Below are 20,989 nucleotides of genomic sequence, written 5' to 3' on the forward strand. Positions count from 1 at the left end.
TCTTCCCGAAGTCCCGGGAAGCCCTGCCTCTGTCCCTGCCCCCTAACTGGCTGTTGGGTGGAAGTTCCATATATGGCAGTGTGGGGAAGTGCTGACCAGACTGGTTGGAGCCTTCTCAACGACCATATGTTGTGGGTACGCCTGTGGGTGGGACCTGGGTGAATGGAGTGTGTGACGAATACGCATTCTATGTTGTGGGTGTCTAGTATCTTGTGTTTGACACAATGACTGAGACAGCTCTGCCCGAAACCGGTATGAATGCAGTATGGAGTGTTGAATGGCTCGGTACTTGTCCCAATACACAACTTGTTGTGAGTGTCTGGAGAGAAGTGAATGGCCTGAATGCACTGTGTGCCTGATTGGCTCCCTGCCTGCATGAATGCCCTTACTTGTGATTGGATGCTTGAGTGTGACCCAGCGGAATGAATGGGAGATCACAGTATATCTGGGGACCTCTCAATGCTAGGAATCGTGTTCAGAAGCTGAAGTCCACTACGACGAGTAACTGGAGTAACTGAAGCTGGATTCTGAAGCCCTGCTGGACGAGAAGAATTGCTGTTGCTCTCCTTCGCAATCTGAAAGCTGCTGTGCCTCCAGGGACTGACCCAGAGAGGACCTGGTAAGGCGCCCTCTTCCCAAGCTACCATCGTGCACCAGCCAATCTTTGCCAAAGCTCCCTGGTAGACAGCCCTTTGACAGGCTGCCGACCCGATACAGGGACTGCTGCGGAACTCCAAGCCGCCATGCTCCCGTTTGCCTAAGAACCTCATTTGATCCAAGGACGCTCTCGTCTGCATCGTCGCCGCTTTATCCTGCTGGAGAAGGCTTGACCGTTGACGCGCCGAGGACCATCCACCGGTGGGTTTCCCGTCACCCAAAGACCAGACGCCGACGCCTCGACACCCTTGCTGGGACAGTTCTTCAAACTCTTTGCGGTCCAGAACTATCGACACCGGTGTCCCGCATGCCTCTTCCTTGCAGGATGTTTACGCTTCCCCGTCAACTAGCACCGCTAGGAACGAAGCGGCCACTTCACCGTCGTAGCTCGACCTGTTCTCCGTCAGACGTTCGACGACCCGTGACTCCCGCCTGAAAGGGAGGACACTCGAAGAGCCATTGATTCCCCGACAACGAACGCTACAAGGCCAGGTACTTTGGGGTTGCAGAACTGTTGGGAAGTCTGTGAACAATATATGGACTGGGCTTGTAACTTTCTTCTACAGGTTGCCCAGGTTGGGGGATCTCCACACAGAGCTGTGTTTAACGGCAGTGACCAGTATTCTGCCAATTGTTCAACCATCCTGCTTTCCTTCCTCTCTCTAATGCTGGTTTCCTCATTATTTGATCTGACCATATGCATTTTAATGAGATCAGATAACGTTAGTGGTACCACTTTAGAACTGTATATATTTACCATTGTTGATTTTCGGAGTACAAAGGGAGTTTTTGTGATAGTGTACATGGCCTTTTAATATTAATTATATAAAGACTTTTAACCGATACGTACTTAAGAACCAGCCTGCATCACCTCCCGAGAAGCTAGGCCTGGATTGCTTGTCCATTGCTACCACAATAGAGAATCTTGTCATGGGTCCTCTGTGCCTCTCCTCTAACAGAGAGAGGAAGTACAGACCACCCCCCTCCGGTCTTTACAAAACCTTCTCTACCAACTGCCACTGAAACTAAGATCGTAGATAACCGCTCTCCTTACATAAAGTGTGTGGGGGCTTTTTCCCGCCACGTTAGTAGGGTTCTGGAAAAAGGTGGGTAGTTCTATGGACTGGTTTACATGAAACTTTGATTCACATGTTCATGAATATTCCCCGTCAGGCCGGGAATCCTCGGTAGAAGAAAAACATTCACAGTCTCTCGTTTAAAACAATCACTGTGCTCTGGGTCATACTGCCCCCAGCCAAGGACTGCCCTCTACCTAAGCCCCTCCTCTGGCAGCCATCTTCAGATTTGGTAGCACGTAAAGTGGCAGTAGGACCAAGAGAAGAGCAGCAGAGGGGTAGACGGGAGGGTTCGCTTGTGAATCCATGTCAGACCCATGCTGGAGAACAACAGTTACAGGTAAGTAACTTATTCCTTCTCCAGCATGGGTCTGGTATGGATTCACATGCTCATGAATAAATACATAGCAGTACACACATGCACAACCGCGGGAGGTGGCAAGGCTCAACATAAGCATCTCTTACCTCCTCACCAGGCTCAGCTTCAAGCGAACACGTTGCGCAACACTGCTTGGCCGACTCTAGACTCCTCCCTTCCTCTCTGGAATCCCTTTTGACGCAGTAAAATCTCGTGAAGCTGTGCATCAACCTGATGTCCAGCAGGGGCACACCAGACAAACGACAGTTGCAGCGATGGCTCTGGTGGAAAACTCTTTGGTGATGGCCACAAGAAAATCTGTTTTCCACGACAAAAATGTCAGCAGCGCCGAATGCATATAGGCTCGAACGCAGGACCCATGAGCCCAGTCAGCACCACATTTAGCTCCCCAACCAGGGCTGGAGCCTTCACCAGCAGGAACGAATGGAACAGTCCTTTGATGAACTTCTTGACCAGGCGGTGTGACCATAACGACCGTCCCGGAGTCCTGGTGTAGCGGGAGATAACCGCCAGATGAACTTTGATGGAGGCATGAGCCTGTCCATCCTTGGCCAACGACAACCGATACGGCAGCACCTGCGGAGCTGTGACTCAGAGGATCGATCATCTGTGTACGGCGTACCTCTTCCATTTAGATCCATAGCATTTAAGGTAGACGATGCTCTGGCCTTGGAGAGCAACTCCGTGCAGTCCGCTGAGAGATCACTGTAAAGATTGGAGGGGGGTGTCTGTATTCCTGCTCTCTATATGGCAGAGGAGAGGGACAGAAGACCCCAGCCAAGATTCTCTATTGTTGGTAGCAATGGACAAGCAATCAAGGCCTAGCTTATCAGGAGGTGGTTCCGGGCTGGTTCGTAACTACAGTGTTTCCCCAAGCACCCACAAAGGAATGTCCACACACTACGTTAGTTAAAACAGTCTTTATATAAATAAGTTTCAGGGTTATATACACAATCACGTTAACACACTCTGTGCTCCGACAATTCTAAAATGGTAAATATATACAGTTCTAGGTGGTACCACGATTACTCAGATTCCATTAAAATGCATCAACTGTAGTCCGTTCAAATAGAATACGAATAAACACAGCAAAACAATATCAACCATAGACTCAGGAGGAAAACAAGTTGGTTCGACAATTGGCAGAAAACTTGCCCAGTTTACCTAGGCATAGTCGGTATGAGGATCCCCCCCAACCTGGGCAACCTGTAAATGAAGATGTACTACAAGCCCAGTCCATATATTGTCTATTAAAGGAGTAGTGCGCTCAAAAATATTATTGCCCCAAGTGTTCGGGCATGTGTATTTAAGCATACGTTGATCGATTGTAAAAGCTTTTCCTATGCACCTTACCGTGGTTTTCCTCACTTTTACATATGCGAAATCAGGCAGCAGGGTGTGGCCATTTTGTGGTACTCATCCATTGCCGCATCGCCTTAAGTGCAAGTGCCCTTTTGGTACTAAATCATAGTCGCCGCCCCTGAAGCTGACATCACTCGACGCGTACAGCCCATTTCACAATGCGAATGCACGTCCCGTGTCAACGTTCTCTGACAATGGCGTGTCTCCATGGAAATGACAGGACGCCTCTTTCCTCATGAAGTATAAACAGACAGCTTCTCATCAGACATCAGAGTTGTTTTTTCAAATAAACAGACTTGTTTCTGCTCTTTCCAGCTATCCTCCTTGCTCGTAGCCCATGTGAACAGATACTAGTGCCAGCTTTTCTATCATTAATTTTGTCGTATGATGGCATCAATAATGCCCTACCAGTACGAGCCACAGTATTCCGAGACGGAATTAGTGGAAAGAGAAAGATGCAGCAACGATGGGGCTTCGGACGACAGTTGGGAAGACGAATCACCCGATCAAGAGCCTGAGCCTAGTCGCATGGACGACGTCTCCACCTGGTGTACATGCAATCAGTGCAAGGTCATGCCAACAGAGGTGGAGAACTGCTGCTGCCGAGAAAACTCTGGATGCTTGGCCTACATATCGGAAGACGACAGCACTGCTATGTGTTAATGAGCCGCATGACTTCAGGGAAGCCGGCCTCACAAGGTCTGTGTGGAGGATTACGATGGTGCTTATGCACGAACTTCGAGCACCAGTTCGCCCTCGCAATCCAAGTAACGAGTAAGTGTGCTCTAGATGGGATTTAACTTAGGATATGATGTCTCCTATATTGTCGTAACTTTGATCTATCACTGCCAAATGAATGTAGTCTGGCAATTCAATAGTTCTCTCGTGATCTGTTCAAATCATAGTGATCATATGTGTCTTTCGTGTAGAACCAAGAAACAATATTTCTATGTCCCCCAAACGCTATGGATTGCATGGGTTTTCACTTATGTGATGTGTCTACAATTTAAAGCCCATGTTCATTGATCCATGAAGTAACATTTGTTCTGGCTACTATGCCATATAATACAAGTTTGCATGTTCAACTAAGGTTTGTATACTTACGTTCATATAAAGTTACAGCTTGTATGTTTCTCTTCGGCAGGTGGTACCGACTGGTGGCCCATTGTTCATATACATGATGACGAGTAATACTGGCCTGTGTTGTTGGAGCCTTTCGCTCCAAACTCCCCAGCAACAGCGGACAGTACAGGGGTTTCTCCCACACTGTGCAGCAACCCAAAGTGTACAATATTTAGTACATATGTGACTTCAACATCAGCAAATGAATAAAATAAAATTTGAAATGAGTGAATAGTTGTTTCAAATTTGCTCTGAATCAAGGACACGCTAACTTGTCCTGGCATAGTAAATGGACACATCCAGAAGGGAATGAGACTGGGGGAATGGTTGGGAGAAGTATAAAGGCTTTATGTAAAGTCAGAACATAGAGCTCTGCTGCACGTGGGTCAGCCACGCTCATCTGCTGATGTGAAGGTCAGGTCGATTCTGCGGGTGTTGGTAAATCCTGACTTTCCAAACTACATAACATTCTCTGGCACAATGAATAATGCAAATCGTGTACAACCCGTAGAATGTGGGCATGCCTGTAAATTGTAACTACATATAAACACGTTTCATTTTGAGGCCTTTGTGGGCGTAAGGGGTGCAATGGTCTTACTCTCCTGGTGCGTGAATAGAGGATAAAGACACAAAACACACCCTGGATGTTGCCGACCAGAAACCCAATTGCTGCACTCCTAACGGGATAGTATCCGAGGTAAAATGTCCCAATTAAAAGGGTAGATCCGTTCCTCCATGGAGACCGTCATCCCCGATAGTGAGGAGTAAAGTTGTAGTTTTGTAGCAAGCACTGTACATATGTGCTCACAAAATGTTCACAATTTCATAGCTATTAGAGTATAACCATATTTCAACATTTTTGTCTGCCTGCTGGAGTGTAGAGAGGAAAAACCAAACTGACTCGAGACAGGTAGAACAGGTAAAACACAAGTGTTTATATATCCAATTCACTTAAAATTGCACTGTTAACCCCCACAGTGCGGTGTGTAAACTATAAGAGTTGTCACAAGACAGTGTTTCAAAACAGCAGTGGTACAATTTGAGCTGTAAAAATGCTCGGGTAAACCAAAAGAGGTCAAAGAAATATACAAAGTTATATCACAATTACATAATTGGTAATAACTTGAAATTTAAAATATAAACATAGGAAAACACTCCTAGGTGATGTTTGATGCCAACGCGTTTTCGGATTAAACTAATCCATCTTCAGGGCAGGATGTGTTTAGCTTTCATACTGTATTCGTGATACATTCTCTTGTGTGTCTTAAGAGTAATTAGAATAAACTAATTAGTGAGTGTAACGGAGAGTAATTCAAATCAAGCGATTAAATAGCAAATCAACTAACCTAAGTGGTCCGAAGGGCAGGACTCATGAGTTTGGTCAGGTATGGAGAGAGTCTAACGGCCAGACCGCAAAGGAGTGGTGGCGGGATGTAACCCCTTACAGGCATCTGCAAAAAAAGAAGTCGGGGCAGATTGGAAAACCCAATATATACTAGTTTAGGGCCAAAATGTAGTGAATACATAGGGGGTAATGTAAAGGTAAAATGGTCAGACTAAGACACCTACAGTCCAGTGTTAAAATCTTAGTTGGAGCACAAATAAGTTGGAGGATTATTGTTAAGAAGGTATACTTGCGCTCGAGGCGGCTAAATGATTTCTGGGGGAAATTCAATGTCCACACGTGATGCCATAATAGTGTAGGCATTGGTGGCGAGATATCACGTTTTCTAAATACACTTACTTGTCAGCCGCGAGGAGTGTGTAATCGAGCAGCCCGTCGCCGAGATGGGTCGCTCCCATCTGATCACTAATAATGGTGGTCGTCAGGGACGCCATGCATGCGCGTTGGCGCCGCGGACGCCATTTTGGTGTGGGCATCCGGCAGTTCTATAAGCGGTGTTGCAATAGACGCCGCAACAGAGCGGCTTGCAATGTCAATGAAACGCTGAATTTGGGCAGCAGTACCAAACATGGAGAATAATCATACACATTTGTTGAAACACCTCTGTGGTCGAGATGTATTTGTCCTGGTGCCATCAGGCATGAATGAGTGAAGTGACATGTGTTGGTCTTAGCAAAATATGAGGACTTGTGGATAGGTTATATTGGGGGCCCTCTAGGGCGATCAGTGGATAAGGCTCACGCTTCTGCTACATCAAAGTGAGAATATAGGGGCACATATGGCAACAATGAACTAACTTCCACAGGGCAGGGTGAAAGGCTCAAGAGCAGCTTTGTGGAGATGGATGGGTTGCAGGGCAGCATTTGGCCAGTCACACACAAGGCAGATGAGCTCAGTGGAATACACTGTTGGCTAGCAACAATTCAAGCCAGTACATCTGTGTGAAGGAACAAGTTATTTACCTGTAACTGTTCTCCAGCATGGATTCACATGCTCATGAATATTCCCCGTCGTCAGGCTGGGAATCCTCGGTAAAGAAAAAAAATCAGGATCAGTTTCGGTTCTGATCTGTCTTTCTTATTAGTAACCAATCACTGGTCTCTGGGTCATACTGCCCCCAGCCAATGACTGCCCTCTCCCTAAGCCCCGCCCCTGGCAGCCATACTAAGATTGAGTAGCACGTAATGTGGCAGTATGACCAAGTGAAGGGCCGCAGAGGGGAAGGAGGGAGGGTTCGCATGTGAATCCATGCCAGACCCATGCTGGAGAACAACAGTTACAGGTAAGTAACTTATTCCTTCCCCAGCATGGGGTCTGGCATAGATTCACAAGCTCATGAATATAAGAATACATAGCAGTACACATGCACAACCACGGGAGGTGGCAAGGCTCAACATTAGGCATCTCTTACCTCCTCACCAGGCTCACCTTAAGCGAACAGGTTAAGCAGCAATGCCTGGCCGACTCTGGACTCCTCCCTGGAATCCCGGTCGACGCAACAGAATCGTGAAGGTGTGCGTCGACCTCCATGTAGCAGCCCTGAAGATGTCCAGCAGGGGCACACCAGACAAGAACGCTGTGGTAGCAGCGATCGCTCTGGTCGAATGGGCTCTCAGACGGCCGGGCAACAGTCGATTTGCCAACCGATGACAGTGCATGATGCAGCCGGAGAGCCATCTGGAAATGGAAGCATTCGAGAGAGCCTTCCCTTGGTTCACAGGTCCAAAGTTCACAAACAGCTGCGATGTCTTCCGAAAACTCTTCGTTCGGTCCACATAGAACTTTAGCGCTCTAGCTACATCCAGCGAGTGCAAAGTCCTTTCGGCCGGCGAAGAAGGCGACGGGAAACAGACTGGTAACACCAAGGGCTCATTGAGATGGAAGTCCGACGGCACCTTGGGCATGAAGGAGGGGTGTGTCCTCAGCACCACCCTCGTCTCGTGGAAAGTCAAGTATGGAGGCTTGCAGGAAAGGGCCTGAATCTCTCCCACGCGTCGTGCAGAGGTGATGGCCACAAGGAACGCAGTCTTCCACGCCAGGAACTACGGAGCCAAATGCAAGGGCTCGAATGGCGGGCCCATGAGCCTGGTCAGCACCATGTTGAGCTCCCACGCCGGGGCTAGAGCCTTCACCAACGGGAACGATTGGAATAGTCCTTTCATAAACTCCTTCACCAGGCGATGAGACCACAGGGACGACCGTCCTGCAGTTCTGATGCATAAGGAAATCGCTGCCAGATGTATCTTGATGGAAGCATGAGCTAGTCCAGCTTTGGCCAGCGATAATAAGTACGGTAGCACTTGAGGGGCTGTAATCCATAGAGGGTTAATCTTCTGTGCACGGCACCAGACAGAGAACCTCCTCCACTTGTGTCCATAGCACTTGAGAGTTGAGAACGCCATGGCCTTTGCAAGAACCTCTTTGCAGTCAGCCGGGATATCGTACCCTCCAAACTCTAATGCTGCAGGAGCCAGGCCTGCAAGTTCAGCGACTCCGGGTCGTGATTAAGAATGGCGCCTCCTTCTCTGGAGAGAAGATCTGTGTCCGTCGACAGTTTGACTGGAAGGTCCGGGAACAATATCTGTCTATGGCTACGTCGGTGCGACGAGGATCATCCTGCACAGGGACCTCTTGAGTTGGTTGATGAGCTTGAGCAGCAACGGCAACGGAGGGCACGCATACAGGAACAGGCCGTCCCAGGGGAACGAGAAAGCATCGCCTGTGCTCCTCGGCTGGGGGAACCTGCTGGTGAACCTCTGGCACTTGGAGTTCGTCGCCGTCGCAAACAAGTCGATTTGGGGTTTGCCTCATCTCCGGAAGAGTTGATCCTGGCGTAGTTCCCACTCATGGCACAAGCGCAGCTCCCTGCTGAGTGAGTCTGCGATGTTTTTTTATCCCTGCTAGATGAAAAGGTACCAGAAACATCCCCTGGGCAACGGCCCAGTGCCACAGATCCTGGGCTTTCTTGGACAGGGCTGGGGATCTGGTTCCTCCCAGCTTCCGGATGTAGAACATCGTGGTGGTGTTGTCGGTGAAGATCCTCAGCACCTTGCCCTTGAAGGACGGGAGGGAGGGCCCAGAACACTGCTCGGAGCTCCAGTATGTTGATGTGGAGCGGCCTCTCCTCCGGAAGCCACAGGCCTCTCGCGTGAGGATCTCCGGTGTGCGCTCCCCACCCCTCCAGGGAGGCATCCGTTCTCAGTCTCCTGATGTGCTGGGGGTCTGGAAGGCCGCACCGGCTGCCAGATGCGCGCGGGCCCCCCACCCCCGGAACACTTGGCGGAAGGTCTTGTTGAGCGGGATCCTGTCTTCGAAGCTGCCCGTCGCTTGCATCCACTGGGCGTCGAGGAACTCTTAAGAGTGGCCGAATCCGCAGTCTGCACAGGTGCACTAGGTAGATGCACAAGGACATCATGCCAAGGAGGGACTTGATGGACCTCACCCTGGCCACATACATGGCCAACAGCCGCTGCACCTTGCCCATGATGGCCTTCGTCCTTTCCTCCGACGGGGAGGCCAGTCCCGCTACTGTGTCGAGCTTGGATCCCAGAAACAGTGCGACATGCGACGGAACCAGGTGGGATTTGGTGAAATTGATAGAGAAACCCAGGTCCGTGAGCAGTTGACGGTCTTCGCTGTTGTTAGGCAGAAACCTGTGCAGTTCCCTTGGGGAACACTGCAAAAGATTTAAGACTACAGGTAGAGCAGTAAACCCCTTTGGTAGCAGTCTGTACCACCCAGATTTACCTGGTAGCTGTGGCTGAGCAGTCAGACTTCTCTCAAGAAGAGTTAGGCAGTATGTAAAGTATACACAATATGCACCAAAACACAATAGCACAAGCAAACACTGACCAGAGCTTGGTTTCAAAAGTATGTAGTTATTTATTTAAAATACACATAAGTTAAAAACACTCTAGTAAAAATATAGTAAAAGCACTTCAACACAGTTATACTGAAAGTAAATTCAATCCTTTCTCCTATCTAGACAACTCTAGGTTAACACCACTTAATTAAAACAGAGGTGAGTGCTTAACGTTAGATGACACTCTAGTAGTTTCCAAGAAAGGGAGAGAAAAAGCAGAAATAGGTTAGACACACCACTCTAAGGTCCAGAACACTTGCAATAGGCTTAAAGAAGAATAAAGTCACAGGTGAGCAAAAGTCACTAGGCAGGGCCCACTCTTAGAGTAGCCGGAGCGAAAATGTGCCCAAGATCACACTGTTAGTTAGAGATTCAAAGTCTTGCAAAGAGTCAAAAAGAGTTTAGAGTGGCTCAGAAAGTTTAGCCAAAGTGTCCCAGGCACTCCCAGGTTCGAAAGCCGGGGACTAAATCTACCCCGTACAGTCGGTAGCAAGGGAAGCCAGGCGGAACACAGTACCTTAAGCGGAAAGGATCCTCCAGCGGGGGCAGTTGTTCCAGGCAGCGACAGCAAGGCTCGACGTCGGTCAGGGGAGAAGAATATCTCGCTGAAGAGCAGAAGAGAAAGGTCGTAGCACTGCCCGGGAAGAAACCAGCCGCGGAGTCCTCCGGTTAAAGGGTTGGTACCGACTTTCGCGGTATGGGGGTAAAGTGTGGTATTCCGGATGCCGGGGTGCTTGGCACAGGCAAGGCGGCCACGAGATACCTCAAAAGGACGGAAAGAAGGCGAAAACTGGTTGTCCCCACCAGTCAAGGGAAGGAGCCACTCCGTTAAGAGTTCTCCTCGGTCGTCGGGAAAAAGTGGTGAGACGGTTCAGCAGGGCTCCACCGGGTGGTGTCGTCGAAGCAGGTCGGCTCAGCTCTTCCCTCGTCGGATTCTTGGTCCTGTGGCGACTTCTGAAGTCCCAGTCCCCAAAGCCCTGCTTTTATGCAGCAAACCCCCATTCACCCAGCCTAGCTGTCACTCAAACATGCTAAGTGGTGAGCCGGGCGGCTCACCACTTGGGCCAATCAGGACGGAGTGCGACTTGAGTTACCAAGGTAACTCAGTCCAGGGTGCCTAAATCCCCCTCCACCCCTCCTAAGTACCCCAGACAGAGTGGCACCACTTTGGAGGGCTTCTGTGGAGAAGCCCGCCAAAAGTGGAACAAAGGGCTCCACTTTGGGTCAGAGTTACAGAGGCGAACACCAACGCCATTTTAGAATCAAGTTTTGGCAAAAAGTCCCAACCGGAGTTATAAAAATAAATATATAAACCGGCGGTATGTTTAAGGCTACCGTAAATAAATAATTAAATGTGTTAGCCTAAAACAATGGGAAATCCCATAGGGAAATATTCGCGGTCGAATATAAAAAGTAGTTTCCACTGCCACCAGCCAAAACTCGATCAGGGGGGACGGAGACGTGCCCCCTCGACTAACAGACCCTGGGGCAATCGAATTGCCCCAGCCAGTACGTCCACAATATGATGGTTTGTACTGGTTCTGTTCAGGATTCAAGACTAGCAAAGTCTTTGGTGACTTTACATGCCCTGGGAGACAGTAGTCAGTCCCAGGGTATGGAGTCTATGTTGGGGAGTCCCTAGGACACCCCTGGGTCACGGCACAGAGGGTGCTGTGTGACCCACATCACAAAAATACATGAGGCCCTATGGAGTAAAAGACCCCATAGCCCATTCAACACAAGGTTTAACCAAGAAAACACACTTCAACATGTCCAAGAGTGAGGGTAAAAGAGTCTCACTCTTGGCAGGAGAAAAAAATTAAACCCCAGAAATCCAGCAAAGCTGCTGGGGGACTCACTAGGTAGGGAAATTCAGCCTAACCAGAGAATTCTCCCTAACACTCGCCCCCCCCAGACTAAGGGACAGGAGGATTTAATCCACTCCTGGATGAACCTCATACCTCTAGTCGATGATATACATCCTAGAGAGTCCATCAGCATTTTGATGGTGACACCTTGACCTATGTTCAATGGAGAACTCAAAGGTTTTCTTTTGCAAGCTAACGGACCTACAGACCCTTTGAGGAACATCAGTCTTTTTGTTATAGGGGATCTGGTTGACCAGTCCCTCAGAAGTTGGTACAACTTCTGAACCTATGTTAGGCTTTTTCAAGGGGTCCTTATAAAGGATTCCCTTAGATCTAGAGGGGCCTCCAAGGTTCCTCACCACCTCTCTTGTGGGAGCAGGTTGGGTCTTAGGCCTCTTGGTTGGAGGGGTTGGGGTTAGGCAATGTACCTGCTTCCCCTTCCTCTTAGATCTACCCTTACCTATTTTAGGAGTTTCCCCCCTAATATTAGGATTTGAGTTGGGGTCTTCAGTAGAAGGTCCAACAGTCTGAAGGTTTTTGGCCTTAGACTTTTCTTTTCTGGTTTTCCACCAGCACTGAGAATTACCAGTTCTCTCAGGTCCAGATAGGGGCCTAGTTGGTCTATCCACCTCTTCCTCAGAAGCAGGGGGAGTCAGAGACTCTGAGACTAGGGGAACATTGATGGAGCTTGGTTGGGGCGCCCATGTTCCTAGCATACTATCCTGAAATGTGCCTGGGTTAGAGGTCAACTTACTAACACCAGGGCTTGTAGTGGGGTTCTCAGTAGAGGGTCCCATAGGCTTAGAAGGGTCCTTCAAGGTAGCCTGTCTAGCCAATTTGGTTAAGTTCTGCTTCTCCATACTGGGAGGCCTGGGGGTATGTGACACTACTCCTAGAGTTCTTAGGTCATTCCCCAACAGGACCTTCCCAGGTACCTCAGTCTGAACACTGACAGGGATCCTCACTGTCATGTTGTTACACTGAATGAGGGCTGGTAGAATAGGAACCATTTGGACAGGGCCTCCAGACATTTTAGTGGGACCTTTGGGTGCTTTGGCCACATCCTCAGGTTGAAAGAAGCTTTCATCCACTACTGTTCTGCTGGCCCCAGTGTCTCTCCTGGCAGGAGTATCCTGGCCATTGACAAGAACACTGTCCACATAATACACCTTAGAGTTAACAGGGAGGGAGTTATACACAACCCTATTCTGGGGACTAACCAGACCCATAGGCTCTAAGTTTACAGTTGCTTGAAGACCCAAGGGTTCTTCAGCAAAGAGTTCAAAGTGGGCACTAGCCATCTGTACTTCATCCTCAGGAGTGAAGGCTAAGGAGACTGTGCTGATCCCTGCAGGTTTACCCTTGCACTTGGGATCTCCTTTGATATGGTCAGTACCCTGACAGACATAGCATTGTCCAAATGCTCTCTGGAAGGGTGGCTTGTTCTGACCTCCTTCTGGCTTGTGGCCAGAAGGTACAGTAGCCTGACTAGGTTTCCCATGGGGCTTACCCTGGTTATTTTGTGGTTTGGGGCCCTCTTTGGGATAGGAATTATTAGAATTCTCTTTGGAGTCTTTTTTAGGCTGTTTCTCCCCATCCTTCTTCTGAGTTACCCCAGAATCCTTGTGAGTGGCCCTGTTGGCAACCCACAAGTCAGCAGCCTTAGCTAGTTTCCGGGAATCTAATTCCCTGGAATCAGCCAAGTGTTGTCTGAGCTCAGGAGAGCAGGCATCATAAATAGTCTCCAACATAAACAAATTCTTCATACCTTCATAAGTGTTCACCTTGTAACCCTTAATCCATCCCTCTAAGTTTTTCAAACATTCACTCACCCAGGTAGCCCAAGGGGTACCATCATGCTTTTTGAGGCTCCTAAACCTCTTAAGATACTGGGAAGGGGTCTTCCCAAACCTAGCTATCAAAGCTAGTTTCACACATTCATAGTCCTTCCTATCCTCCTCCCCCATCTCCATTACCACATCAGTTGCAACAGGGGGAAGCCTAGAGAACAACCAGGTGAGTAAGTCATTTCCTGTGATGTTCTGGAGCCCATGATTATATTCAAACAGAGACAACCAATCCAACACATCCAACTTAGGCTCATACATACCAACCAATTCTTTAGGCATCCGGGGTCTTTTAGGACTGGAACTTCTAGAGGAGCCAGAGAGAGAAACATTCTCAACAGATAATTTCTTCATTTCTAAGTCATACTTGAGCTCCATTTCCCTTAGCCTTAGTTCTTTGTCAGTTTGAGCATTAAGTTTCTTATACTCCAATTCTAGCTTCATTTTCTCCAGTTCAAAGTACTGAGGACTAAATGTGGGACCTGGTAAAGGTCCAGTAGGCACAGCAGGTAGAGCAGGCAGAGGCCTAGGGGGGACAGTTACAACAGCCTCACCCTCCTCTTCTGACTCTTCCTCAGAAACATCAACATTTTGCTCCATGTTAACTTCAATACTGTCATCTACAGTTGCTGGAGTGGTAGGCTCCTCTGAACCATCACCCAGACTTTGGTTAGCTAACAATCTTTCAATCAGCTCCATTTTCTTGCCCTTAGTCAGGAGATCCTTATGTTTACAGAGCACTCTTAAACAATCAGCAGTTTTGGCTGCAAGGGACTCTTGACTATAGCTTTCTATAACTGACATGTTAGAGGTTTTTACTTTTTCAGTGCTAAGCTTTGTGGTTAGTTGCACTAAGGTATCTAAAGCACAATAAAATGTATACTCAATACAAATCCCACCGCTGTACACCAGTGTTAGGCAGAAACCTGTGCAGTTCCCTTGGGGAACACTGCAAAAGATTTAAGACTACAGGTAGAGCAGTAAACCCCTTTGGTAGCAGTCTGTACCACCCAGATTTACCTGGTAGCTGTGGCTGAGCAGTCAGACTTCTCTCAAGAAGAGTTAGGCAGTATGTAAAGTATACACAATATGCACCAAAACACAATAGCACAAGCAAACACTGACCAGAGCTTGGTTTCAAAAGTATGTAGTTATTTATTTAAAATACACATAAGTTAAAAACACTCTAGTAAAAATATAGTAAAAGCACTTCAACACAGTTATACTGAAAGTAAATTCAATCCTTTCTCCTATCTAGACAACTCTAGGTTAACACCACTTAATTAAAACAGAGGTGAGTGCTTAACGTTAGATGACACTCTAGTAGTTTCCAAGAAAGGGAGAGAAAAAGCAGAAATAGGTTAGACACACCACTCTAAGGTCCAGAACACTTGCAATAGGCTTAAAGAAGAATAAAGTCACAGGTGAGCAAAAGTCACTAGGCAGGGCCCACTCTTAGAGTAGCCGGAGCGAAAATGTGCCCAAGATCACACTGTTAGTTAGAGATTCAAAGTCTTGCAAAGAGTCAAAAAGAGTTTAGAGTGGCTCAGAAAGTTTAGCCAAAGTGTCCCAGGCACTCCCAGGTTCGAAAGCCGGGGACTAAATCTACCCCGTACAGTCGGTAGCAAGGGAAGCCAGGCGGAACACAGTACCTTAAGCGGAAAGGATCCTCCAGCGGGGGCAGTTGTTCCAGGCAGCGACAGCAAGGCTCGACGTCGGTCAGGGGAGAAGAATATCTCGCTGAAGAGCAGAAGAGAAAGGTCGTAGCACTGCCCGGGAAGAAACCAGCCGCGGAGTCCTCCGGTTAAAGGGTTGGTACCGACTTTCGCGGTATGGGGGTAAAGTGTGGTATTCCGGATGCCGGGGTGCTTGGCACAGGCAAGGCGGCCACGAGATACCTCAAAAGGACGGAAAGAAGGCGAAAACTGGTTGTCCCCACCAGTCAAGGGAAGGAGCCACTCCGTTAAGAGTTCTCCTCGGTCGTCGGGAAAAAGTGGTGAGACGGTTCAGCAGGGCTCCACCGGGTGGTGTCGTCGAAGCAGGTCGGCTCAGCTCTTCCCTCGTCGGATTCTTGGTCCTGTGGCGACTTCTGAAGTCCCAGTCCCCAAAGCCCTGCTTTTATGCAGCAAACCCCCATTCACCCAGCCTAGCTGTCACTCAAACATGCTAAGTGGTGAGCCGGGCGGCTCACCACTTGGGCCAATCAGGACGGAGTGCGACTTGAGTTACCAAGGTAACTCAGTCCAGGGTGCCTAAATCCCCCTCCACCCCTCCTAAGTACCCCAGACAGAGTGGCACCACTTTGGAGGGCTTCTGTGGAGAAGCCCGCCAAAAGTGGAACAAAGGGCTCCACTTTGGGTCAGAGTTACAGAGGCGAACACCAACGCCATTTTAGAATCAAGTTTTGGCAAAAAGTCCCAACCGGAGTTATAAAAATAAATATATAAACCGGCGGTATGTTTAAGGCTACCGTAAATAAATAATTAAATGTGTTAGCCTAAAACAATGGGAAATCCCATAGGGAAATATTCGCGGTCGAATATAAAAAGTAGTTTCCACTGCCACCAGCCAAAACTCGATCAGGGGGGACGGAGACGTGCCCCCTCGACTAACAGACCCTGGGGCAATCGAATTGCCCCAGCCAGTACGTCCACAATATGATGGTTTGTACTGGTTCTGTTCAGGATTCAAGACTAGCAAAGTCTTTGGTGACTTTACATGCCCTGGGAGACAGTAGTCAGTCCCAGGGTATGGAGTCTATGTTGGGGAGTCCCTAGGACACCCCTGGGTCACGGCACAGAGGGTGCTGTGTGACCCACATCACAAAAATACATGAGGCCCTATGGAGTAAAAGACCCCATAGCCCATTCAACACAAGGTTTAACCAAGAAAACACACTTCAACATGTCCAAGAGTGAGGGTAAAAGAGTCTCACTCTTGGCAGGAGAAAAAAATTAAACCCCAGAAATCCAGCAAAGCTGCTGGGGGACTCACTAGGTAGGGAAATTCAGCCTAACCAGAGAATTCTCCCTAACAGCTGTGTGCCCGACGGAGAGTTCTCTTGTCTTTGCTCGGATTACCCAATCGTCCAGGTAGGGGTAGACGTGGATCCCCTGCAGGCGCAGCCGCGCTGTCACTGGTGCATACCCTGGGCGCCGACTTCAATCCGAAGGGAAGGGCCTTGAATTGGTAGTGCCGTCCTTGGACTACAAATCTGAGAAACTTCCGATGTCCTTTTAGAATGGGGATGTGGAAGTAGGCATCCTCCAAGTCCAGCAACGATAGGAAGTCGCCCTCCTTCAGCTGCCCTAGCACGTGCTGGAGGGTGACCACCCGGAACTTCTGGGCCTCGATGTACTTGTTTAAACGATGAAGGTTCAGGATGGGTCACCAACCGCCAGTCTTCTTTCTTACGAGGAAGTACGGTGAGTACACTCGGAGCCCCGGAGCTTCTTTGGGACGAGCTCGATGGCTCCTTTCTTCATTATCGCCCTTACTTCCAGCAGCAGTTGAGGGACGTGGTTTTCCTTCCTGGCCACAGGTGGAATGCGGGGGCACTTCTTTAGAAACGAGTGTACCTGCAGACCAGGGCATCCAGCACCCATCGGTCAGTGGAGATGGACTCCCACACGCTGACTAACTTCACCAGCCGGCCTCCCACCGCGATGCTCAGGTGGGGGCCCGACGCTACAGCCGGTTCAGTCTTGCTTGGCAGCGGCCTTGCCGCCTTGGTGACGACGCAATCCTCCTGACTTGACGTGTCCTCTGTAGGCCTCCTGCGAAGAGGAGCGGGTCGCTTGGCGGTACGTCGAGGAGCCGCCGCCAAATCCTTTGGAGGAACCTTGCTTGCCTCCAGAGTTCCAAAATGGCGGCCGTCACTGCTGCAAAACCCCCAATGCCCGGGCCGTCTCCGTGTCGGCCTTGATGGCCTGCAGCGACTAGTCCACTGTCTTGCCAAATAGGTTGTTCCCGTCGAAGGGCATGTCCAACACTCTGGTTTGCACATTCTGGCGGAAATCAGTCGTCTTGAGCCAACCACGCCGAATACAAACACTGTTGCCCAACTAGCGGAAACTGGAGTCAGCAATGTCCGTGGCCACCGTGGTCCGACGCCACCTCGCCTTCCTGCAAGATATCCAGGGCCTCCGCCCTCTTGTCCGGGAGGAAGTCCAGCAGAGGAGCTATATTATACCAAAGCTCCCTGTCGTAGCGGGCCACAATCGCTAGGGCGTTGGCCGCCTTAATCGTAGTCGCCGCCGACGAGATGACCCATCACACCATGGCGTCCAGTTTCTTCCCCTCGCTGTCTGGGGTGGGGGGGGGGCAGGTCGAAGCTGTAGCCTCCTTCTTGGCCAACCGCCGAGACAACCGAAGTCGGCTGCGCCCTAAGGCACAGAGCGGCAAAATCCGGGATCCGCTACTTCTTCTCATACCGGTCTCTTGGCAGGAGTCGTGGACGGGTTCTTCAGGAGCAACAGCCCCTCGTCCCAGATGTCAAGTAACAGGACCGAGAGGACAGTCTTCTTTTTGACCTCACGCCGTTGATAGAGGAAACCTTCCTTCTTTTCTTCGGGGCAGAGCTCGGATGCCCTGGCAATCATGGCGTGAAAGGAGCCAATTTCGTCGTGCGGGGAGGTGATGATGGAAGGCCCATCCCGTCGTCACCACCGTCATCTGTCCCCATCGTGGCAGTCTCTGTTCCTGTGTCATCCCTAGGATCAAGGGAAGGAGATTAAGGCTGCGAGGGCCGCGAAGGCTGGAAGGGCGGGGGTGGATGAACTCTCCTCCCCTTGTTTGGAGGGCTCCCCGACTGGCAGGGTTCCGCTGGATTGTCCGTTGGGGGCAAGGGCAACCTCGTCCTTCTCTGTACATAAGGCCTGGATCGCCATCAAGATGGCTCCCGAGTTGTCCTGAGGCTCGGGTACCAGCTGCGACAGTTGGGGTGTGGAATCCTCCGCCTCCATGCGAACCTTGTCGGCACCACCGTCGCTCTCTTCGTCCACCTCATCGGGATGTCTCCCGTGGGACCGGACCTCCTCGAACTTCTTGTTGAGTATCTTCACGACTCCAGTAGCTCCTCCTCAGAGGCTGAATCCGTGTCCGTGATGGCCACACCCCCCCCCCCCCCTTTTTCCACCGGGGATCTCACGGTGATCTTATCGATGGGCTGGAAAGAGGATTCCCTCCGCAGTGGCAGGGAATCTGTGCCCCCGAGGTCACCTACACTGGGGTAGCCTCCACAGGCTTCGCCGGGGCCGCCACAACTCCCTCGATATAGGCCTTAGCCGGGTGAATCAAGGCCTTCACGACCTTAGGCTCGCTTGAGGCCTTCACCTTGGGGGGAGGGTTACCGCCTCGCTCCCCCTCGGCTTATTCCATCGAGATCAACCGGGGCTTCTCCAGAAGCTTACCTGGGTTCTCAGATTTCCTCTTCCACGAGCCAGAGCGTTGGCTCATGGTTGATGGCGTCAGTGAAAGCGTGCCCTGCCTGTCAGCCAAGGAGCCCGACCGTTCGGCACTCCCGGTACCTGCGGACTCGCGGTGCTTAGCCTTTTGTTGGGCCCCCGTCGCCGCAGCGACCTCAAAGAACTTAGGAGACCGCTCGGACCTCTTCTCACCTACTGCTGGGCTCTTGCCTTCCAGCCAGTTGGTGAGGCGGATATGCTGATCCTTCATGGTCCTTTCCGACATGTTCTTGCAAAACGCACAGTCCTTCTCCGTGTGCGTTTTCTCTTTGTGCAGGCAGTATAGGCATCTAGAATGCTGGTCCTCCTTGAAGACATTGTGCAATCCACATCCAGGGCAGTTCCTGAACAGCTTGGATCCGGGCGTCGAGCTTCCTTTGTCCTGGGCCATGTCCATGGGGTAGGCCTCAAGGTCTTCTGGAATCCTCCAAGAAGCGTCACTCGATGAAAACCATTGATCGGAAGTAGAAACGGTGGTGCTTGAGGCTCGATTGACCGAAAAATTGAGATTAAACTCTTTGGGGAAAAAAAAAATTAAAAAAAAAACTAAAAAAGAAAATCGCCAAACCCCGTAAAAGCTTGAGCGCTATAGCGCGAGGACTCCCAACACTTGAACGTGCGGTAAAAATCTGAGGATGGCTGCTAGGAGAGGGCAGTCATTGGCTGGGGGCAGTATGACCCAGACCAGTGATTGGTTACTACTAAGAAAGACAGTTCAAAAACGAAACAAACTGATTTTTTCTTTACCGAGGATTCCCAGCCTGACAACGGGGAATATTCATGAGCATGTGAAGAACCCATGCTGGAGAAGTCATCTAGTAACAGTACAGAGAGGACTGTCTTCCACTTGGCCTCCCGTCGCTGGTAGAGGAAACCCTCATTCTGTTCTTCGGGACAAAGTTCGAAGAGCTCCGAAGCCCTGGCGATCATGGCGTGAAAGGAGCCAATTTTGTTTGGGGGGGGGGGGTGCGGTTGGGGGAGGGGGGGACCCGGGCAGGATGTTATGCAGAATCCTGTGCAGTTCCCTTAGGGAGCACTACAGAAGATTACGACTACAGGTGAGAGCAATATATCCCCTTTGGTAACAGTCTGTACCACAAAGATTTAGTTGGTAGCTGTGACTGAGCAGTCAGACTGATCAAGAGGGAGATGAGCAGTATTCAGGGTATACACAATAGGCCTACAGTACTATGGCACAAGGAAACACTGACCAAAGCTTTGTATTTGAAAAGTATATATATGGGATACATTACTCATCGTAATCTTATTTCTGATGCTTGTATCTGCTTAGATTCACATGCTGTGCATAGGCCGACATCTAGTGGAAGCTGCGGAGTATTAGTTTGTTTTTCGAAACTCGAAAATGGACGTCAACACAGGGCGTGCCAGTAATACTATCCCTAGTATGACGTCCACTGTACCCATGATCCCTCATGCGTCTAGGACCCTCAAATTGTATTTTTTCTGACATGAGGTAGCATGAGGAGTAGTGCGAGTACAGATTATCCAAGCAGATAGATTGAAAGATAAGACTACAAGCATCCATGCGCCTTCTCTCAGAGGAAGGGTGGGTCGCATGTGAATCTAAGCCGATACAAGCATCAGAAGAGAATGCATTACTTACCGTAAAAGCATTTCTGATGATTGTATCTGCTTAGATTCACAAGCTGTGCATAGGTCCGACATCCAGTGGTCACTGCGGAGTATTGCATTTTGTTTTTCGTAGTCGAAAAGGGGACGTCGACAAGGCGTGTCTGAAACACTATCCCTATAGTGACGTGCGTTGTACCCACAATCCCTCACGCGTCGAGGTCCCTCTGTTTGTATTTTTTCTGCCCTGAGGGAGCCTTCTAGACGTGAGTGAGTACAGAAAAGAGAGAGATATATAAAGGAAGTCTATGTTCCTTCCATCCGAGCGGGGAGGAAGGGCGGGCGCATGTGAATCT

General features: G+C 49.7%; 1 protein-coding gene across 1 annotated transcript in view; it reads right to left on the reverse strand.

Annotated features, from left to right (window-relative positions):
• The window catches only part of LOC138453320 (ribonuclease H1-like), a 607,996-nt gene that overhangs the window by 238,763 nt on the left and 348,244 nt on the right, over positions 1–20,989 (reverse strand). The window lies entirely within an intron of this gene.

The sequence above is a fragment of the Ambystoma mexicanum genome, chromosome 4p (genome assembly GCF_040938575.1).
Source record: "Ambystoma mexicanum isolate Mex_15411 chromosome 4p, UKY_AmexF1_1, whole genome shotgun sequence".
NCBI lineage: Eukaryota > Metazoa > Chordata > Amphibia > Caudata > Ambystomatidae > Ambystoma > Ambystoma mexicanum.